This window comes from Lathyrus oleraceus, chromosome 3 (genome assembly GCF_024323335.1).
Source record: "Lathyrus oleraceus cultivar Zhongwan6 chromosome 3, CAAS_Psat_ZW6_1.0, whole genome shotgun sequence".
In the NCBI taxonomy this organism is placed as follows: domain Eukaryota; kingdom Viridiplantae; phylum Streptophyta; class Magnoliopsida; order Fabales; family Fabaceae; genus Lathyrus; species Lathyrus oleraceus.
In genome coordinates, this window is record NC_066581.1 from 438,429,648 (window position 1) to 438,448,320 (window position 18,673).

The 18,673-nt window shown below is 43.1% G+C and overlaps 1 non-coding gene across 1 annotated transcript; it reads left to right on the plus strand.

Annotated features, from left to right (window-relative positions):
• Positions 1–17,563: 17,563 nt before the first annotated feature.
• LOC127133163 (small nucleolar RNA R71) lies at positions 17,564–17,670 on the plus strand. The gene has a single exon (XR_007807155.1). It is a non-coding gene; the product is annotated as a small nucleolar RNA R71 (small nucleolar RNA).
• Positions 17,671–18,673: the final 1,003 nt, after the last annotated feature.

Here is an 18,673-nt window from a genome sequence, read left to right on the forward strand (position 1 = left end):
TGATGAAGGGAAGACCACTTGAGGCTGAGGTAGCTGAAAGTGTGTATTTTGAGAAGCAGAGTGACCCGGCTAGATTGGAGCAGATAGGGAGAGCTTGGAAGTCTATTAGTGTGAAGGATGGATCTGTCTTAGGGAAGAAGTTTGTCGTTGCTATGCCTGATTACACTGATTGGGTCAAGGAGAGAGTAGAAACTTTGTTGTTACCCTACGATAGGATGGAGCCGGTGCAGGAGCAACCACCTTTGATCCTTGTTGATAGTGTGCCTGCTGAGCACTACAAGCAAGCCCTGATGGAGAATCGCCGTTTGAGAGGGAAGGAGCAAGATACCCAGATGGAACTGTACAAAGCCAAAGCTGATAGGTTGAACTTGGCTCATCAACTCAGAGGAGTGCGAGAAGAAGATGCTAGCAGACTGAGAAGCAAGAAGAGATCCTACGAGGAGGTGGAGAGCATGTTAGATGCAGAACACCGGGAGTGCTTGAGGTTGCAGAGGGTTGAGGCCAGCTATCAGAAGAAGATCAGAGACTTGGAGAAGCAACTCAGAGATAAAGACATCCAGTTGAAGAAGGAAGTAGACTTGAGACAGGCATCAGAGAACCACCTTGGAGGGGAAGTGGTAGAGCTTAGACGACAACTGAAGGAGAAGATCACTCTTTTGCCAGAATGTTCAGAATGTGACCTGTTGATAGACCAGTGTCAGTACTTGAAGACTCTCATTCCGGAAGGCCGTTTGTCTTAGCTTGTATCTTTGATATGTATGTTGAGAATCACCTCCAGGCTTGTTGGATGGGATTCATTGTTGTACTCCGATTGTTTGGATTTTCTTTGTCGACTTTGTTGTATGATCCTGTTACTCATATAGATGAGGTTGTTGGTTTCACCTTGTACTCATCGCTCTTGTGTATGTTGCTTCTGTGCTTCTATGTTGTTCTTGCTGCAGGTTGCCATTTTTTGAGGATGACTCAGGCTCTTTGAATGCCTGAGAAATGAACATATCATGTGCATCATACGCATCATTAGCACCATACTCATATCATTCTGCATAACAGGTGTTCTTGGTCGTGACTTCTCACTCTTGGTTCCTGTTCAGGCAGGATAGCTGATCAACGTCCGCACCGCTACTCAACAAGACTGAATCAACAGAGAGGTATGGATCAAGTTCAAGCAGAGTTGGCTGAGATGAAGGCTAACATGGCCCAGTTTATGAATATGATGCAAGGGGTTGCACAAGGTCAAGAAGAACTTCGAGCCATGGTTCAGAGACAAGAGGCTGCAATTCCACCGGTCAACCATGCTCCGCCAGAGGGAGGCCCGGTCAATGATAACAATGTTGCTGCTGCTGTACCCATCAACAACTATGCTGTAGGTGATGAGTTAGGGGGAATTCGAATCAACGGTCAACCTATTGTTCCAGATGCCGCTAATGCCAGAGTGGTCCGTGCCCCGGCCCGTAATCCTGCTCCGATTGTTGACAGACAAGAGGATATGTTCTCTCTGCTCAGTGAAGACGAAGACGTTCTGGGAAGGGTTAATGAGAGAGATCGCAAAGTTGAGGCTCTTGCTGAGAAGATCCGTGCTATGGAATGTCAAAACTCCCTTGGTTTTGATGTTACCAATATGGGGTTGGTGGAAGTTTGAGAATCCCTCACAAGTTCAAAGCACCGTCCTTCGATAAATACAACGGTACTTCTTGCCCTCGCACCCATGTGCAGGCTTATTATCGAAAAATCTCTGCGTATACCGATGATGAAAAGATGTGGATGTATTTTTTCCAAGACAGTCTATCTGGGGCTTCTTTGGACTGGTACATGGAATTGAAGAGAGATTCTATCCGCTGCTGGAGGGATCTGGGTGAGGCCTTCTTGAGGCAATATAAACACAACATGGACATGGCACCGAGCCGGACTCAGCTGCAGAGTCTTTGTCAGAAATCCAATGAGAGCTTCAAGGAGTACGCCCAGAGGTGGCGTGAACTTGCTGCTAGAGTTCAACCCCCTATGCTGGAGAGGGAGTTGACAGATATGTTTATCGGTACTCTTCAGGGTGTGTTTATGGACCGGATGGGGAGCTGCCCATTCGGTAGTTTTTCTGATGTTGTCATTTGTGGAGAGAGGACCGATTGCTTGATTAAAACTGGGAAGATCCAAGATGCTGGTTCCTCTTCTTCTAAGAAGCCATTTGCTGGGGCACCTCGTCGAAGAGAGGGTGAAACTAATGTTGTTCAACACCGCAGAGATCAGAACAGAATTGAATACCGTCAAGCTGCTGCAGTAACCATTCCGGCACCTCAACCTCGTCAACAACCACAACAAAGAGTTCAACAACCGCAACAACAACAACAACAGCAACGTCCGTATCAGCCCAGACAAAGGATGCCTGATCGACGTTTTGATTCGCTACCCATGTCGTACGCCGAGCTGCTGCCCGAATTACTCAGGTTGGGGATGGTTGAGTTGCGTACAATGGCTCCGCCTACAGTATTGCCTCCTGGGTACGACGCCAACGTCCGTTGTGACTTTCACTCTGGGGCACCAGGGCATCATACTGAGAAGTGTCGGGCTCTTCAGCACAAGGTCCAAGATTTGATTGATGCCAAAGCAATCAACTTCGCTCCAGTGCCTAACGTCGTAAACAACCCTATGCCTCAGCATGGTGGGCATAGAGTGAACAATATTGAGGGGAAAGAAGCTGAAGATCTGGTTGTTAGTGTTGATGATGTTCAGACTTCTCTGCTAGTTGTGAAGGGCCGTCTGCTGAATGGGGGTGTCTACTCGGGCTGTGATGAGGATTGTTTGGGCTGTGCAGAATCTGAGAATGGTTGCGACCAGTTAAGGGCCGGTATCCAGGGTATGATGGATGAGGGTTGTTTACAATTCAGTAGGGCTGTAAAAGATCGTGGAACAGTGTCAACTATCACCATTTACTTTAAACCGTCTGAAGAACGTGGACAAAGGGTCGTTAGTGCACCTGCAACAAATGGTACCCCAGTTACCATTTCCGTGCCTGTAACCATCAGTGCTCCAACTACTATCGCCGCGTCTGGAAGGAGGGTTGTTGAGAATAGTAGAGCCGTGCCGTGGAAGTATGATAATGCTCACCGCAGTTACAAAAGGGCTGAAAGTCAGACGAGACCAGTGAATCAAACTCCAGTGACAATTGGTTTACCGAATAGAGTTCCTGCAACTGTTGGTCCGGCTGTGGACAATGTAGGGGGTCCAGGAGGTTTTACCAGAAGCGGTCGTCTGTTCGTACCGCAGCCTTTGAGAGACAATAATGCTGAGGCTCTCGCCAAAGCAAAGGGTAAGCAAGTTGTGGTTGAGGAAGAGCCTGTCCAGAAGGAAGCGCCCGAGGGGACATTTGAGAAGGACGTGGAGGAGTTTATGAAGATAATCAAGAAGAGTGACTACAAGATTGTAGTTCAGTTGAATCAAACTCCGTCCAAGATTTCTATACTTTCACTGTTGATGTGCTCTGAGGCACACCGTAATGCCTTGCTGAAGATGTTGAATCTGGCTTACGTGCCTCAGGAGATTTCTGTCAATCAACTGGAGGGTGTGATGGTTAATGTGAGCACCAGGCATGGTGTAGGATTCACCAACCTGGACTTAACGCCTGCAGGGCGGAACCATAACAAAGCCTTGCACATCACCATGGAGTGCAAGGGGGCAGTATTGTCTCACGTATTGGTAGACACCGGGTCGTCGCTGAATGTGCTGCCTAAGCAGATTCTGAAGAAGATTGATGTGGAAGGGTTTGTGCTTACTCCCAGTGACCTGATCGTTCGTGCTTTCGACGGATCCAAACGTTCTGTGTGTGGGGAAGTTACCTTGCCTGTGAAGATAGGTCCTGAGGTTTTCGATATCATCTTCTATGTTATGGACATCCAGCCCGCCTATAGTTGTCTATTGGGGCGTCCATGGATTCATGCAGCAGGGGCAGTCTCGTCGACTCTCCATCAAAAACTCAAGTATGTCTGGAACGGTCAGATTGTGACCGTGTGCGGTGAAGAAGAGATTCTGGTGAGTCATCTATCCTCGTTCAAGTATGTTGAGGTGGATGGCGAGATCCACGAAACCTTATGTCAGGCGTTTGAGACTGTGGCTCTTGAGAAAGTGGCGTACGCTGAGCAGAGGAAGCCAGGTGCTTCAATTACTTCTTACAAGCAGGCTAAGGAGGTTGTTGATTCTGGCAAAGCTGAAGGCTGGGGCAAGATGGTGGATTTGCCTGTCAAAGAAGACAAATTTGGCGTTGGTTATGAGCCTCTCCAAGCAGAGCAGAATGGTCAAGCGGGTCCGAGTACCTTTACCAGCGCTGGGCTGATGAATCATGGCGACGTCTCTGCGACCGGTAGTGAAGACTGTGACAGTGATTGTCATTTGGACAACTGGGTTCGCCCGTGTGCACCCGGGGGGTCTATCAACAACTGGACGGCTGAAGAAGTGGTTCAAGTTACTCTTCTGACAGAGTAATCTTCTGTTGTTTTGTCATTTTGCATGAAAATCCTACGATCTGCCCAAGGCGTAGTGATTCATTGTAGGGCCTCATCATGTTTTAATGATTATCATTAATGAAGGACATTTTTTTTTGAAATCAAACTTTGTGATCCCTGTCTTTCTATTTTCTGTTTTCATCCTTTTTCAAAAACAATAAAAATGGCAATGTTTTTGTTTTTTGTGACTTTATTGAACTCTTTTTCTAAAACAAAGCATTAAACATGCAGAAGCGATCTTATGGCATTCACTATGAACAGTTCTGTTATGGCTCAGTATGATTTTGACAATCCCATCTACCAAGCTGAAGAGGAGAGTGAGGAAGACTGTGAACTTCCTGCAGAATTGGTCAGATTGTTGAAGCAGGAGGAAAGGGTCATCCAACCTCATCAGGAGGAGTTGGAGGTTGTTAATTTGGGTACTGAGGACGCCAAAAGAGAAATCAAGATTGGGGCTGCTTTAGAGGACTCTGTCAAGAGGAGGCTGATTGAGATGCTGAGAGAATATGTGGAGATATTCGCCTGGTCATATCAGGATATGCCTGGGTTAGATACAGACATTGTGGTGCATCGATTACCTCTTAGAGAAGGATGTCCTTCGGTTAAGCAGAAGCTTCGTAGAACAAGTCCTGATATGGCAACTAAGATCAAGGAAGAGGTTCAGAAGCAGTGGGATGCGGGTTTTTTGGCTGTTACAAGTTATCCCCCATGGGTGGCCAACATCGTTCCTGTGCCGAAGAAGGATGGCAAAGTCAGAATGTGTGTCGATTACCGGGATTTGAATAGAGCGAGTCCGAAAGACGATTTCCCATTACCTCACATTGATGTATTGGTGGATAACACGGCTCAATCCTCGGTATTCTCTTTCATGGATGGTTTCTCCGGATATAATCAGATCAAGATGGCGCCAGAGGATATGGAAAAGACGACATTCATTACACCTTGGGGCACGTTCTGTTATAAGGTGATGCCATTTGGGCTAAAGAATGCTGGTGCTACCTATCAGAGGGCAATGACGACTCTTTTTCATGACATGATGCATAAAGAAATTGAAGTGTACGTAGATGATATGATTGCGAAGTCGCAGACAGAAGAGGAGCACCTGGTTAATTTGCAGAAGCTGTTTGATCGGTTGAGAAAGTTCAAGCTGAGGTTGAATCCGAACAAGTGTACGTTTGGGGTGAGATCAGGGAAGCTTTTAGGCTTCATTGTCAGTGAGAAAGGAATTGAGGTTAATCCAGCGAAAGTCAAAGCTATTCAAGAGATGCCTGAACCAAAAACGGAGAAGCAAGTCCGTGGGTTTTTAGGGAGATTGAACTACATTGCAAGGTTCATATCTCACCTAACTGCCACATGTGAACCAATTTTCAAACTGCTCAGAAAGAATCAGGCGATCAAGTGGAATGATGATTGTCAGAAGGCTTTTGACAAGATTAAAGAGTATTTACAGAAACCTCCAATCCTTATACCTCCAGTTCCAGGGAGACCTCTGATACTGTACCTGTCAGTGACTGAGAACTCGATGGGGTGTGTATTGGGACGGCATGACGAGTCTGGTCGAAAAGAGCATGCCATATACTACCTTAGCAAAAAGTTTACCGACTGTGAAACAAGATATTCACTGCTCGAGAAAACTTGCTGTGCTTTGGCCTGGGCTGCTCGCCGACTGAGGCAGTATATGTTGAACCATACTACCTTATTGATTTCTAAGATGGATCCAGTGAAGTACATCTTTGAGAAACCGGCTCTCACCGGGCGTGTTGCTCGTTGGCAGATGATTCTAACAGAATATGATATTCAGTACACGTCACAAAAGGCCATCAAAGGTAGTATTCTGTCAGACTACCTCGCCGAGCAACCGATTGAAGATTATCAGCCTATGATGTTTGAATTCCCTGATGAAGACATCATGTATCTTAAGATGAAAGATTGCGAAGAGCCTCTTGTCGAGGAAGGACCGGATCCGGATGACAAATGGACACTGATGTTTGATGGGGCTGTGAATATGAACGGTAACGGTGTGGGTGCGGTGCTGATCAATCCTAAAGGTGCTCATATACCTTTTTCTGCCAGATTGACGTTTGACGTCACCAACAACGAAGCTGAGTATGAGGCTTGTATCATGGGGATAGAAGAAGCCATTGATCTGAGGATCAAAACTCTTGATATATTTGGAGATTCAGCTCTAGTGGTCAATCAAGTCAATGGAGATTGGAATATGAATCAGCCACATTTGATTCCGTATAGAGATTACACCAGAAGAATACTGACGTTCTTCAAGAAGGTGAAGTTGTACCATGTCCCCCGGGATGAGAATCAAATGGCTGATGCTTTAGCTACTTTGTCGTCTATGATCAAAGTTCATTGGTGGAATCATGTGCCACATGTTGCGGTGAATCGACTTGAGAGGCCTGCGTATGTGTTTGCAGCCGAGTCTGTTGTGATTGATGAGAAGCCGTGGTATTATGACATCAAGAACTTCCTCAAGACTCAGGAGTATCCTGAAGGTGCGCCTAAGAATGACAAGAAAACCCTGAGGAGGCTAGCTGGAAGCTTCTATTTGAATCAGGATGATGTGCTGTATAAGAGAAACTTTGACATGGTCTTGCTCAGATGCGTGGACAGACCCGAGGCGGACATGTTAATGCAGGAAGTTCATGAAGGTTCCTTCGGTACTCATGCCGGCGGACATGCAATGGCTAAGAAATTGTTGAGAGCGGGTTATTACTGGATGACTATGGAATCCGATTGTTTCAAGTATGCTCGGAAGTGCCATAAGTGTCAAATCTATGCTGATAAGGTGCATGTACCACCAAGCCCTCTGAATGTCATGAATTCGCCTTGGCCGTTTGCCATGTGGGGCATTGATATGATTGGGAAGATTGAGCCTACTGCTTCGAATGGACATCGCTTCATCTTGGTCGCGATTGACTATTTCACCAAATGGGTGGAAGCAGCTTCCTATGCTAACGTTACCAAACAAGTGGTTACCCGGTTCATCAAGAAAGAAATCATATTTCGTTATGGAGTTCCCGAGAGAATCATCACTGATAATGGTTCGAATCTCAACAACAAGATGATGAAAGAGCTTTGTAAAGATTTCAAGATTGAACATCACAATTCTTCTCCTTACCGACCGAAGATGAATGGTGCTGTAGAAGCGGCGAACAAGAATATCAAGAAGATTGTGCAGAAGATGGTCGTTACGTACAAGGATTGGCATGAGATGTTGCCTTTCGCTTTGCATGGGTACCGTACCTCAGTACGTACGTCGACCGGGGCAACCCCTTACTCCCTTGTGTATGGTATGGAAGCTGTCCTACCTGTTGAAGTGGAGATTCCTTCTCTGAGAGTTTTATTGGATGTCAAGCTGGACGAAGCCGAGTGGATTCGAACAAGGTTTAACGAGTTGAGCCTTATCGAAGAGAGACGGCTAGCAGCTGTATGCCATGGACAGTTGTATCAGCGAAGGGTGAAGCGAGCCTTTGATCAGAAAGTGCGTCCTCGGACATTTCAAACTGGCGATCTAGTTTTGAAGAGGATCCTTCCTCCCGGTGCAGATAACAGGGGCAAGTGGACTCCTAATTATGAAGGTCCGTATGTTGTGAAAAAGGTATTCTCCGGTGGGGCCTTGATGCTTACAACTATGGATGGTGAAGACTTTCCGTCTCCTGTTAACTCGGATGTAGTCAAAAAATACTTCGCATAAATTGACCCGCTGGACAAAAAGAAAAAGAGTCCAGGCAAAAAAAAGGGCATCCCGGCGAACCAAAAAACAGAAAGGAAAGGTTCGGGCAAAAATTAGGGATAAAATGAAAAGAATTTGTACACCCGGTAAGTCGAAAACCCGCAAGGGCGGCTTAGGCAAAAATGGGTATCCCGGTGGATTGAAAACCCGAAAGGGCGATCCAGGCAAAAGAGGGATTAAAGCGAAGACTACAGTCCGAGTTGTCTGTACTTCATCAAGCTTTGTCGTCTGCCATCTCGAAAGATGTGATCCGTCCAGTCATTCTTCTCAGAAAGCAAGGAGTTGGGAGGAAAACTGATGATCTGTGAGTTATAACAGAATTGGGAAATAGTGGATGCCGTGTTCACGTTGCCATTAGGATAGATTTTTCCTTTTGTGCGCAATTACCTCTTTCTAGGAATTGCTTCCCAATGTATTTGCCTCTTCAGGCACATTTTCAATCAATAAAAGTCGTTATTCAGATAAATAGCTCTTTGGTTTTTATTTTTTCTGTTTTGTTTGCAAAAATGTCCGAATTTTTGATAAGCATTGCATATAAGAACATGGAGGCTACACAATAACTTGCAGGATGACAAAACATTTGAAAATCATTTTGAATGTTGAGGACACTTGAGCGTATCTTGTCCATGTATCCCCTGGGGGCATTTTGTTGTGCTGTTTTTCAGGATTGGCATCTGTGAGGACGTTTCCTCAGCAAATATTTTCCCCAAGCAAGTTTGGAAGCTATCAGAGTTATGTTCCCCTGCTGAGACGTCTGTGGATAGTGCCTTCTATTCCCCAACAGATCTAAGGATTGCCTATCCCCAGCAGGCCTGTATTTGCCGATTTCCTCCCCGAGTGAGGCAGGTTCATTGAAATTTATCTCCAACAGTTATCCTATCTGTAGGATGAAGGATATCCTCAGCGGAGTTTACCTTTCCCCAGCAGCAGTGCTATTCTCCAACATGAGTGAGAAGTCGTTGCTCTCCCTGCAGAGTCTCCCCGCAGAGTGGGAGTGCCCAACCAGTTTTGGCTCCCCAGCCGGAGTTCTGCATCATTTTGCATTTTGCATGTTAGTAATCATTGCATCCTCAAACTGCGTAGCATTCCCATTCAATGTGGAGCATTACGCCATAGAAAAATTCAAACATATGCATTCATGTGTTAACCTCACCAGACCGTATCCCCGGCAGAGGCGGATCATTTCATTCAACATCAGCACAGCAAGTCTGCTACAGTTGCTCTTGACAGCATTCAGGATTGATATCCCCACAGAGGTTTATTACCTCACCCGTTGGTGACAGAAAGTTTGTTTCTCCCCAGTGAGACCCCCAGCAAGTGGTCAACCTTGCCTTGACATATCTAAGATGTCGTTCTTGTGATACCGGTAAGTGTCATACTAGCACTCGCGTGTGTTTCTTTGTTTGGTGTCGGTAAACACCATTGTTTCGGTGTCTGTAAACATCGGGTATTCTCTTCAGTCATCAGTAAATGTCTGGTCATCATGTTTGGTGTCGGTAAACACCATTGTTTCGGTGTCTGTAAACATCAGGTATTCTCCCCAGTCATCAGTAAATGTCTGGTCATCATTTTTGGTGTCGGTAAACACCGTTGTTTCGGTGTCTGTAAACGTCGAGTCTTTCCCCCAGTCATCAGTAAATGTCTGGTCATTTTTTGATGTCGGTAAACATCATCTTTCGATGTCAGTAAACATCGAGTCTTTTCTACAGTCATCGGTAAATGTCTGGTCATGCTTTGTTTCCTTGTTGATAAAATCAAAATCCCCGGAAGTCGTCGGTAAACGTCTTGTCTGGTTATACCACAAAGATTTTGTTCCTCCCCAAGTGGAGACGCCATCGGTAAATGGCCCTGTATGCTTCGATATCGGTAAATATTGAATGCCCAGTTTTATCCGCCATCAGTAAATGGCCCCGTTTTCTTCGATATCGGTAAATATCGGATCCCCAGTTGCAGTAGCCATCGGTAAATGGTCGAGTTGAAGTTGATATCGGTAAATGTCAAGTTTCTTTGAAGCCACCATCGGTAAATGGTTTTGCTTCCTTTTACATCAGAGTTGTTTCCCAACAGCTATCGGTAAATGGTCTTGCTGAGGTTGATATCGGTAAATATCAAGTTTCCAGTTTCTAACCATCGGTAAATGGTTTCGCCTTTCTGAAGTTGTCAATTGCAGGCGTCATCAGTAAATGACGTGGTTCTTGTTGTATCATATCCAGTCGGTGCAAATTTCTACGGTTCTTTGGTATTCAATCCCTGTTTACCCTGAAAGTCTGACAGTCGTTGCTCTCATCCATTCGGGTTCCCAGTTGATTGAATAGGGGCAGCTGTAACACCTCAAATTTGCACCTATCATTGTACATACATTCTCATATTAGGTCATAGCATATCATGGTTCACTGCATAGCATTGCATTGTTCCATTTGCCTCAAGTGCAAGCCAATCAAGAAATTAGGTCAAACTGATCAGGAGATCAGTCAGTCAAGCAAGCAAGCACAATTCTCAAGTAGCCAAGGCCCTAGGGGTGTTCCAACATGTTCACATGACTTGGGGATCCATTTGAAGTGTTTTGGTCAAGGATTGGATGTTCAGAAGTCATCAGTCAATGCACAGTCAGTCAGAAACCCTAACAGTCAACTGTTGGTCAACTGTCCATTTAATCAGTGGTTTGATGATGGGATTTGGTTTGAGAGGTCTCATTCATGTCCATATAGTCCTCATATATCATGTCAAACACCATCATGGAAGATTTTGAAGCCAGATCAGAAATTTCCAAAAATGGAAACTGGACCTGTAACTGAAACTTACCAAAAATGGAAAGTCTTGATCCTCAAACTTACATCATGATACAAGCTTCAAATGAATTTTTGCCCAACATGAAAGTTGAAGATCTTGTTCTCCCATTTCCAAAAAGTCCAAGAACACTCAATTCCCATGTATGGTTGGCAAGTTATGATCAAATCATTTTCAAAAATTCTTGAACTTCAAAAGGCCATATCTCTCAAACCATTTGGCCAATTTGGGTGGGGTTTTTTCCTACAAGTCACATTTGATCCCCTCTTTCCAAAAATGTAACTTTCATGTACCAAAACTTCACCAATCAAAATGGCATTTTTGAACCTACTTGAATTAATTTTAAGTAAGGTGAAAAAGTGAAGTTTTAAAATAATCATTTCCAATCAATTCTACCATTCAAATATGATCTGAAAATGCATTTGAGACTTGTTGGAAGCCCATTCTTGTGCAGTACATGTATCCATACCTAGTTGCTTGAAATTTGGAAAGAAAGTACACTTATTCAACAACTACATCCCACATATCCATGGACCTTGATGCAAGTACCACAAAAACAGCAGACACACATCATTTTCTGTCATGTTACAAACCCCTAGCAGCTGCAAAAAACCAGCAGAAAAACCTTGGTTCACTCATTCTCTAAAAATGACATTTTTGCATTTTTCCAAAACCTGTCCAAAACTCTCAAAGAACTGAGCATTGCCTTGCCTAAAACATCATTCAAACAACCTTGTGAGCACATTGCAACCATTTTTCTCCAACTGGAAGGAGCCTTTGTCCAACTGTTCTCAAAAGACACCATTTTTCATTTTGGAAAATTCTACAAGAACTTCCATAGAGCTCGTGTTACTGGGTACCTGGCCTTGATTCAACACATCTTTGGAAGTCATTTCAAGTCTAAAACATCAACTGTAAGCACAAGAAAAGCTGCTGTTACAACTACCTTCACTAATGGCAGAGTTTGATTCAGGCAAAACCAAGCTTCTTTGAGCTAAGCCCTTTGCATCAGTCATCTTCTGGAGGGTTATAGAGCATCTGTTTCAACCTCTCACGGCTTAATCTTCACTGCATCTCAACTGTGCTTCAAATTAGGTGAGTTTTCGACCTCAACCTTTTCCAAAATCATGTAACACATCTTATAGATCTTTTCACCATGAACATGTTGAGCTTTGAATCGATGCAAATGGTTAAGTATCTTGAAAGTTATGCTGAGTTGAAAGTTGATGCATGAATATGTTTGTACTTTGTTCTTCCTTGACAGCATGATTCATTGAAAATAGATGTTATATTGTGCATGAGTGTTGTTCAACGGTTCCAATGGTATGCGTGTCCATGTTTTCTGGGCGATTTTGTTCTTCATGATTTGAAGAAGATGATGCTGCTACAGTAAACCCTAGGGCCATTTTTCCCAGTTTTTTTCTGCTGTTTCACGTGCTGCATGAATGCAAACCCTGGGCCATTGCTTCAACCAATGAAATCATTTCCTGCCTTGGCCCTAAACGACAGCGTTTAGATAAGTGGCACAAATAATTACAAAAATGCCATTCAGCGTGGCATGTGTCCCATTGGAATATGTTGTTTTGCAATTTTTATTTCATTTGATCACCAATCTTGTAAAATCCATAACTTGTTCATTTTTAATCCAAATTTAATGGGATTTTTTGTGTTGTGTTCATCATGATCTCTACTTTTTTATCACATTTTTTCCAGAATTTTTGGATGGTTGGTTTTTAATTGGTATTAGGGTTTGTGACATGTATGCATATTTTGTACACTTTGCCAAAACATTTGTGAAATGGTGATACTTTATCCAATGGCTCCCAAATTTTTTGTGCTTAAACTAGACACACTCATGGTGATTTTGTTATAGAGTTTGTGAATTTATCTTATCTGAATTGTGAGTTATGAATTTTTGAATTAGGGTGTAACAACTTGTGTCACACCATTGATGTGCAACTTGTTGATTTTTGATACCATGCTTCTTGACCTCCAATTGATCTGATTTTTTGCATGAACCTACTCTTGTATGTCTAGTTTACATGTGAATTTTCTTGGAATTATTTGTGGCATTTCCTAATTGTTTGAGAATTTCTCCCCTGTTTAGTCATATGTTGACTTTTTGTGACACTTGTTCCCATTTCATTTGTGAAATTCTCATACTTTATTAGATGGACATGAAATTTTACATGAGATAAATAGACATCCTCATCTTTGCCATGGTTTTAGTCCCATTCATTTATCATACACCATCTCTGATTTATGATTTTTCTAAGTTGATGCATGTTTGGTTGACTTCTTTGAGCATGTTCAAAGTTGCTTTGACTTTATGATTTTCATTGACTGCCTTCCACTTGTCCAAATGGGATGAAATTTGACATGCTTACCATGCTGTGGGTTGTGATTGATCATGATTTATTTGGTGATTTTTGGAAATGTTTAAGATTGCTTTTGAGTTAAGTCTTGCTGTTGACTTCTATGAGCTTCTGTTTGCAACTCTTTGACCTAAATTGTTCATGAAATGATGATGATGATTGATATGAATGTGAACCCAATTGGTTTTGTTTTCTTGAATGTTTGAACATGATTTTGGATACTTGCCCTTTGCTGTTTTGACTTTATCATTCCTTTTTGACCCTAGGCTTGCCCTAGTGGTCCTGTTACTCACCTTTGAGCTCATGTTTTCAGGTTGACCAACAAATGCTTCAATGAGACCAATTCTTTTTGATTGAGCTTGCTTGTTTATCATGACTAACATGCTTGTTTTGTAGGTGGCTTGGCTCACATGCCCTGAACCTTGTGCCTTTGCACATTTATCTGCTTGTGCTGACTGTTAACCTTTGTTTCCTTCTGATTTAACTTTGACTTGTATACTAACTGCGCTTGACTGATTTCAGGTACTTTAGTTGCTTTTAGTTCCTTGTGAACTTTGCTTTGCTTTGCTTGATAAGCAATTTGCATTGAGGTATACCTTTCTATCTTCATGTAGTCTGGAAGACCTGGCCTGTTACTTGGCCAAGCAACTGTCTGAAGTCCTCCTTAAGAGGCAATGTTTGTGACTGTTTACTTTTGTCCTTGTACAGAGTCAAAGACCTCCTAAGTGAAGAGGCAATTGGCAGAACCAAGGGATAAGCAACCTATCCCCTACTATTCAGTGTGTCTTCTGTTTTGCTCACACCACTGTGTTGATGCATTGCAGATACAAAACCCAAGATCTTGTGCAATTGCAGTTGAGTCAGTTTTAAATGTGTAGAAGGGTTCCCACTTTCTGAACCCACACATTCTTGTCTTGAGCTCTCCCAGGCCAGGGATAAGAGCTGTGAAGTCTTATCTTCACTCACCTTTCATCTGCTTCACCTTAGCCCCTCAATGGCAAGGTTAAGAGCACATTCACCCAGTTCCAGAGGTTTGTTTGTTGAGGTTGATATGACCCCTCGACTAAAACCTAACCCTTGTTTGAGCCACTTGCTTGCGTATAGTGTGTGCTATCTGTGCTTGTATGTCTGTTTGACTTGCTTCCTGTGCAAGTTAGGGTTAGTTTAGACTTGCTCCCTGTGCAAGCTAGGTTGTGCTTGACTTGCTTCCTGTGCAAGTTAAGTGTGTGTGTGGCTTGCTTCCTGTGCAAGTCATGACTAGGATAGGCTGGCTCCCTGTGCCAGTTAGCTAGAAACCTTAACTTAGGGTTGATTTTGCATGATAACATCTAGGCTCGAGTCGTAGTCTCCCTAGTGTTGTGTCTCCCTCTGTTATCTGGTTAGGCTAGTCCTTTATCCCTCTGTAGGGGAACTATGTCGCCCTGATCCTCATACCAGATGAGGTACGTAGGCAGGAGATGAGCAGATCTCTCCGGGCGCTTGTGTTTTTGTTTTGTCTTGTTGTGTGCTTGGAAGCTGATGTAAGTCCATCGAGTGGCATTCGGGTTCCAGTGTGGGTTTGTTGGTTCGGATGCTGATGTAAGTCCAGTGATTGGCATTCAGGCTCCACGCTTGCCTCTTTGTGTGTGTTTTGGTTCGGATGCTGATGTAAGTCCAGTGATTGGCATTCAGGCTCCACGTTTGCCTTTGCCTAGTTTTGTTTGTGTGTGTGTGTTTGAGCAGTGTTTAGCAACCAATATTCCTTCCTTTTGTGCGTGGATCCCGTAGAGTACTACGGATGTGTAGGGGTGCTAATACCTTCCCTTCGCATAACCGACTCCCGAACTCATTCTCTTTGGTCGCGAGACCATGTTCTTTCCAGGTTTACTCTGAGCGTTTCCTTTCCCTCTTTTGGGATAAATAACGCACGGTGGCGGCTCTGTTGTTCTTGTTTTCCCGCCGGTTTTTCGCGTGATGCGACACCTCCCTTTTTAGGTACTACATGCACAGGGCTCACCCACTTACTATCCGAGATCTGGTAGATTATACCTGCCTCAAGTAACTTAAGAACTTCTTTTTTAACAACATCACTCATTATAGGGTTTATTCTTCTCTGATGTTCTCTGGAGGGTTTTGAATCTTCTTCGAGCGAAATCCGATGCATGCATACGGATGGGCTTATACAGGTCCGAGATATTATATCCCAAGGCTGAGGGATATCTTCTAAAACATCTAAAAGTTGATATGTTTCCTCTTGGCTCAAGGTAGCACTGACTATAACTGGACGGTTCATCTCTTCGTCGAGGAACTAATATCTCAAGTTCTTAGGCAGTTCCTTAAGTTCTAAGGTTGGTTTCTTAGGGCATGGCATAGGATCTGGGGTAAGGGATAAACATTCGTAAAGGTTATCATCGATGTAGGGTTTCCTAAATTCCTCATCTTCCAGTACGAGAGTTGATGGTAACTTAATTGCTTTTATGATTTCTTCTTGTTCTATTTCCCCAACGCATTCATCAATGATATCTAAGGCATAACATGCGTCTCCCATCACAGGTGCCATAAGAAATTTCGAAAGTATAAATTCTATTTTCTCGTCACCTACCTCAAAGGTCAACTTTCCTCTCTTAACATCTATTATGGCTCATGCAGTTGATAAGAATGGTCTACCTAGAAGGATTGGTATATCATTATCCTCTTTGATGTCCATGACAACAAAATCAGTAGGGATAAATAACTGTCCTATCCTAACAGGGACATCTTCTAAAATGCCTATTGGATACTTAACAGATCTATCGGCTAACTGAAGTGACATCTTAGTGGGATGTAATTCTCCTAAGTTTAACCTCTCACAAACTATTAAAGGCATTAAGCTCACATAGGCTCCTAAGTCTAGAAAAGCTTTTTCAATGACATGACTACCCAAAACACAAGGAATGGAGAAATTTCCAGGATCTTTATCTTTTTTGGCTAACTTATTCTCGGAAACGAAATTACATTCCAAGGGCTTCGGATTGTCAAGTCTACGTTTGTTGGTAAGGATGTCTTTAAGAAACTTTGCATAAGAAGGTATTTGGGTGATGGCTTCTCTGAAAGGGATTTCTACGTGCTGTTTTTCTATAACTTTAATAATTTCTGATACTGGTTATTGATCTGGGTTTGTTTGAGTCTTTGCGGATATGGTATAGGTGGTTTATATGGCGGGGGTGGTACGTATGTTTTATCTTTAGGTTTTTCTCCTTTTTATTGACCTTCCTGGTTTTCAGATTTCTCTGGTTCCTTTTACTTCGTCCGTGGGTTCGGTATATTCCTTAGAAGTTTTGGGTTCACTAAATATTGGGTTTGGTGGCTCATCATAAGCGTTCCCACTTTGTAAGGTAATGGCATTGGCTTGCCCTCTCGGATTTTGTTGAGGTTTTCCAGGGAACTGTCCTCCAGGTGTGGTTTGGGGGGCTTGGTTTAAAGCTACCTGAGAGATCTGGGTTTCAAGCATCTTGGTGTGAGTAATTATTTGGTCAACCTTGGTTCCTAACTGGGTAATCAGTTCGTTAACGTGAATGTTCTGGTTCATGAACTCTTTGTTTTGTTGGGTTTGAGCAGTGATAAAATTTTCCATAATTTTCTCAAGGCTCGGCTTTGGTGGCACAGGTTGCATAGGTTGATTTGATATTGGGGCTTGGTAACCTGTTTGTCTCGGAGGTGCATTATTTTGGATTGGGTTATTGTTCTTATAGGAGAAGTTCGGGTGATTCCTCCATCCAGGGTTATAGGTATTCGAATATGGGTTCCCTTGGGTGTAGTTCACTTACTCATAGTGGGTTTCGTTTAATAGATTGCATTCTGCAGATTGGTGTCCTTTGGTTCCACATATCTCACAATCCGACGAAACTGCGGCTACAGTATTCGGGTTTATGCACATATCCTCGACCTTGAGGGCTAATGCGTCCATTTTAGCTTGCATCATGTCTATAGAGCTTAGTTCATGTACTCCTCCTTGGGCTTGCTTCTTCTCAATTGCCGCTCTTTCGACTCCCCATGATTGATGGTTTTGAGCCATATCTTCAATGAGGGCACTAGCTTCAGGATAAGGTTTGTTCATCAGTGCACCGCCTGCGGCAGCGTCGATGGTCATCTTAGTGTCATAGTGAAGTCCATTATAGAAGGTCTGAATGATTAACCAATTTTCTAAACCATGATGTGGGCATGCTTTTAACAGCTCTTTATATCTCTCCCAAGCTTCGAACATCGATTCTCCTTGGTTCTGGGTAAATCTAGTTATGTGGTTTCGAAGAACGAAGGTCTTACTTAGGGGAAAGTATCTAGCAAGGAATAGTCTTCTAAGGTTATCCCAAGTCGTAATGGAATTGGGTGGAAGGGAATCTAACCATGATAGGGCTTTATCTCTGAGGGAAAAAGGGAATAATCTTAAATGGATTGCCTCAGGAGAAGCTCCATTGGTTTTAAAAGTGTCTGCTAATTGGAGAAATATTTTTAAATTGTTGGTTTGGGTTCTCAGTAGCAAGACCTGCGAATTGTCTCTGTTGCACTAGTTGCAACAGGGAGGGTTTAAGTTCGAAATTAATAGCTGGGATGGTTGGGTTTACTATACTAGAACTAGGTTCTTCGTTGGATGGTTGGGCGAAGTCCTTAAGAGGTCTTTGGTTTTGATCTTCGGCCATAGCTTTCCTAATTCTATGGAAGAATAAACGTGCGCGAGCGTAATGTTCAGGTTCCGCCAGAGGGTATACTAAGCTTCCGGTTCTGCGAGTTCTTCACATTGACAGGTGGGTAATAACCTAAGTCTAAACGATATAACAACAGGGTACGAAATTTGACGAAATTGGTCTCCGGCAACGGTGCCAAAAACTTGATGCGTGCTTTTCGCAAGTATACGAACACGTCAGAGTAATATAAAAGATTGTCCAATCCACAGAGACCAAGTGTCAATCTATCATTATCTATTGTTATGGTGTTTAGCTAAGGTAAACGAAATAGGGTTTTTTATGAGTGTGCAAGGAAAAGTAAAGTATTAAATAAAGTTCAATTAATAAAGACAGGCTCAAATGTAATTCACATAATCAATTAATAATCCAAGTACTTGCTAATAGAACTACTTATGGACAGTAATTCCTACTTTGAAAAGAACCAATGTAACGGGAACTGTCGGTTTCCCGTATTCAGAACCGAGTTGTACTCCCTAATCAAACCCTCTTATTGTCCCTTGTAAAAAGGCGCGCATTGCGTTAGAGTAGTAAACCTATTTGTAAGAAATATAGTATCTTGAATAAGTTGGATTT